The sequence below is a fragment of the Mesoplodon bidens genome (assembly GCF_964165515.1).
Source record: "Mesoplodon bidens genome assembly, contig: HAP1_SCAFFOLD_559, whole genome shotgun sequence".
NCBI lineage: Eukaryota > Metazoa > Chordata > Mammalia > Artiodactyla > Ziphiidae > Mesoplodon > Mesoplodon bidens.
The window spans coordinates 233,255-238,215 of record NW_027672685.1 but is presented as its reverse complement, the minus strand read 5'-3'; the positions used below and the strand labels follow the sequence as shown (position 1 = coordinate 238,215).

The window sequence follows — 4,961 nt, the reverse complement described above, 5'->3', positions numbered from 1 at the left end:
TGAATTTGTCCTTTGTTATCATAAAATATTCCTCTTTTGTGAGTTATGCTTTCAGTTGTCTTAATTATTGCCTTATCTGTAATTAATAACGCCACCAATGTTCTCTGATTTTTGCACTTGCCTAACACATCTTTGCCCAATTTCATATTTGTGTTCTTTCTTTTTTTAAAATTGGTTTTAAAACTCACCTTGTAAAAATTTTGCTATGTATATGCACCAAATAGAAACTTAAAAATACACATCCAAGTTCCAATAGTCCACAGATATTATTTAGATGACCACAAATATAACCCACACCCAGTATTCCCTACCCCCGTCCACAGGCCAGCATTTCTAAGTGGTATGTCTGGTTTCCTTTGTCAGGGACACAGCAACTATTACAGAGATTAACTGAGACAGAATTGAGGGTCTGTTCTTAGACCTTACTTTCTTACTATAAATTGACAAACCTTTTATTTGAAAGAAGAAAGAGTGCAGAGTCCTAAAGACTTAAGGATTATACAAAAGGGAGTCAGTGTAGAGCAAAGAATGGAGCTACCATGAATATCTGTGGGCCAAGTTCACTGGCTTCACAATTTTTCTTCAGATCCATTCTGAGCACAGAGCAAGGGACCAAGTATATTTTGTCTGTGACATGGGTGTGAGATGTACTTGAGGCAATGGGAAGCAACAAGTCTGAACACTAAACTGATTTCCCCTCAGGCTGAGATATCTGTGTCCAGAGAGGATAGGAACAAAGAACCCTTAGTATGTGTGCCTTTAATGAGGAGCTGTGGGGAATCCACCTTAGAGGCACCTGTCTGAATCTAAGTGTTCTCCTCCAGGGAGAAAATCTTTCTGACTCCCCCACTAGCTGTGACTTTCTCATGATTCAGGGTCAGGCAAGCAGCCAGTGGAGACAGGGGTCCCATGATAGCCTCTCACAGCAGCAGAGCAGCCAGGTAAGAAAATCTGGGAAAGCAGGTGAGGACACAGTTATCTCCCACAGAGACAGATTCACACAGACAAAAACACATACATTTACATTTGGAGAAACACACACTAAATGCTTCAGCATCTCACCAAGTTCAAACGGGAAACATCACCTGGTTTAACATGTACAAGCCTTTCCTCTTTCAGGATGTACTACCCATTGCAGAATAGAGCAAGCATGTTTCCAAGGTGGAAATAGAAAATTAAGCAGTGGGAAACGAAAGAGGTAATAACTAAGGGCAGCAGTGCTAAGATCAGTGACGGCCGGCTCTTAGAAATTCTGGCCAAAAGCTCAGAGCCAAGAGCCACCCTCTTTCCTCACAAAGGAGACTCTTCTGTCAGACATTCAAGACCCTCCTATTCTGCCCTTAAGCTCCACCGTTTTATTAGTTGCTTCCTTGTGTACCTTCACTGTGGTCTATGACCACATTAGAGAAGTGTCTCAGAGGGAGGTTGCTTGGATGCCACATGGAACCCCACAGAGGGGGTCAGCTTGAGCTGCGGTCCAAGCACTAAGCATCCTCAGTTTTAAGGTCCAGGAACACAAACACTCACTGCTGCAAAACATGAGATGTCTCAGGGACAGTCACAAACTAAAGAGATTCACAAGGGACTGATGTATGAAACCAGGCCCTCTTACCATATTGACTTGGGGGTTGGGACCAACGTTGCTTGTACTCCTGGTAGGACTATCCCAGCAAACATTGACAGGAAGTGGCTAACCTTAATGCTGGCAGGTCTCTCGACATAGAGTCTGGGTTATTTAGAGCCTCTACACCTGTTTTTGCCTTTGCCAGTTCCCAGACAATAGGAAAAACCCTACACCATCCTGCTATACTTCTTTCACCTTCTACTACCATTTCCATTATGGGAAATAGCTTACAATTAAGACCCTAATATCAACATCTACTCTTTGGAGCACAATGAAAAAGTCTGCACAAATATTGTTTTGGTTTTTCCTTGATGCAACCCCTGTACCCCCACTTCTACATTCTACATCCTTTCCCTGAAGTACTTTCTTTCAATAGCTCTGGGTACTGCCAACTTCTGCCTTTCTACCTTTTAATTCTGTGATATAATTTATGAGAAAATGGCTTCAGATCTCAGAATTTTACATTGGTTTTACTAATTTAACTCTCAAAATGCTGGATATTTTATAGTCACCATACTATATACATCCTGCAACCACTCTCCTAAAAGTATTGCCTGTGACACCCTTTATCCCAGTCAGTCAAGACATTTAACCTGTAAATCTCCTCCCATGAAATGCCATCTCCTCTCCTCTTTACTATTCGAATACTGTGTATTCTTACATATTCAAAATTCTCTATCTGACTCTTTCTGCCTGCATTAATTCCTTAAGGCTGGGATTATCACTTGGATATGCCCCCATAACTTTACTTTCTCTATGAATCTCCTTTTCCTCTTCAAAAATAATACCAAATACCAGTGATCCTGTTTTGGCCAGCACAGGATGAAAAGTAGTCTCTTCACAGAATGTCGTACATAGCAAACTCACTAGCATGCTTAGCTCATCCAAGCCAACATTTGTGAGCTACTGCAATGACATTTTGATGCTATCCAGTTACAACGTTGAGGGAAAACTGCCAGGCAGATCCTTCAGTGCCTAGAATTAGTATAATCCTGAGAAAATAAGAGAGATCCAGAATGAATTTGAGTGAGTTGTATAAAGTTATTCGGGTAAAAGAACTTATGACTTTAAACAAATAGCTAAATCTCATTGCTTCATTTTTCCCTTCTGCTTAATGAAGCTTGTTATTTTTTAAATTTACATATTTTAAATCTGTAAGAAATGTATGTAAAGCAGGAAGACACTGCCTGGCACTTGGTTATAGTCTCAGTAAATGGTTGATAATTGAAACTTGGAAGTAAAACTAGGGAGGAATATAAAGAAAAGGGCATTTCAGCTGTTTCAAGACTATAAATGTTATGCTTTCTTTCAATCTAATCTGTCATCACCTAATTTCTCTGAATCCCAGGTTCTTCATCTCTGATTCTTCTTCTCAGGGTCCTCACTTATGAATGATGGATGACAGAAGTTCCTGGTGGCCTAGTGGTTCGGATTCTAGGCTTCTACTGCTGTGGCCCAGGTTCAGTACCTGGTCAGGGAACTGAGATCCCACAAGCCATGTGAGGCGGCCAAAACATATATATATATATATATATATATATATATATATATATATATATATGAATGATATGGATTAAAAGAAATTGTGTATGTGAAAATAACTTGTATATACCAGATATTCATTAACTGTTAGTGAAGTATGAATTAAGCTGCATGAAACCAAAGATAATTAAACACAAATTAAAATTATAGAAATTAACCAGCTATTTATTTCATTAAAACTCGCTTCATAGAATTATCTAATGTGAATTAATTCTCAATGACAAAACAGTATCATAAAAAATTTGCTCAAATGATGACATTATCAATCTCATCTACTTTTATATTTGAAGTGTTATTAATTAAGAAATACATTTTGGATCTGGTATCATTAAAAAATTGTAATCTCTAAACAATATATGGAGCCTAATTAAATAAATATTTCCTTTTACTTTTGACCACATCTTCTCCCCTGCAGACATGGGCAGAGACAACCAGACTGGAGTCACAGAATTCATTCTTCTGGGACTCTCTGGGCAGTCAGAGCAGGAGGAGGTTCTCTTTGGGCTGTTCTTGTGGATGTACCTGGTCACCCTCATTGGGAACTTTCTCATTGTCTTGGCTATCAGCTGTGACAGTCATCTCCAAACACCCATGTCCTTATTCTTGGCCAACCTCTCCTGTGTCAACATCTGCTTTTCATCAGTCACAATCCCCAAAAAGCTGGTGAATCACATACTGTGAAGCAAGTCTTTCTCTTACATGGTATGTACGACCCAGATTTACTTCTTCATCATTTTCATCAACAGAGATGGGTTCCTCCACTGTGTGATGGCCTATGATGATTATACTGCCATCTGTTGCCCACTCCACTACACCATGATCATGAGGCCCAAACTCTGTGTCCTTCTGGTGGCTGCATCTTGGCTCAGTACAAATCTGCATGCTCTCCTACAGACTCTTCTCATGGTGCAACTCACATTTTGTTCCAACAATGCTGTGTATAACTTTTTCTGTGACCCTTATCCTATTCTAAAACCCTCTTGTTTGAATACCTTTATCAATGACCTGATGGTATTCACTGTGGGTGAACTGGTATTTATGACACCATTTGCATGTATCATCATTTTATATGATTCCATCTTCTCTAATGTACTGAAGTTGCCATCTGTCCATGGAATAAGGAAAGCCCTGTCCACGTGTGGATCACACCTCACTGTGGCCTCCCTGTTCTATGGGGCAATCCTGGGAGTCTATAAGCACCCTTCATCCTCGTACTCAGTGCAAGATGTGGTGACTATTGTCATCTTCACAGTGGTGACTCCTCTCATCAATCTCTTCATCTACAGCTTGAGAAATCATGACATGAAGGGAGCTTTAAGGAAACTAATTTCATATTCTATACTTTAAACTTTTAGAACTGAGAGGACTCTTGGATAGCATACATTTTTTCATTTTACAGACCAAGAAACTGAGTCCCTATAGGTGTAAATTTACCCATGACTATTCCTGTAATTAATGATATGTGATCATGGTCATGCTTTTAAATATGAGGCTGATAGGTGCTCATAAGTCATAAAACCATTAGTTATGTATAAAAAGGTGTGATTTTAAAACACTTATTTTACAGACAACAAAAATTCAGGAAAACACAGGATTGGGTCCAGCAACCCTATGAGACAGTGGCTACTATATGGTCTGAGAATTTCAGAAAACTTTAGAGTTGGCTCTCCTCAGTGTCACCTGTCCTCTATGGCCTCACATTAGGAGATGTTAAATTATCCCCAAATTACTGAGTCACAGAAAAGTTACCTTTTCCAGGGCTGTACAACGAGCAATTATTGGTTACAAATGGTCC

The 4,961-nt window shown here is 39.5% G+C and overlaps 1 pseudogene across 1 annotated transcript; it reads left to right on the top strand.

The window, feature by feature from the left end:
- The first annotated feature begins 3,583 nt into the window (after positions 1–3,583).
- On the top strand, positions 3,584–4,513 carry LOC308609837 (olfactory receptor 1f45-like; annotated as a pseudogene). The gene has a single exon. The product of its transcript is annotated as an olfactory receptor 1f45-like (transcript).
- The last annotated feature ends 448 nt before the right edge of the window (positions 4,514–4,961 follow it).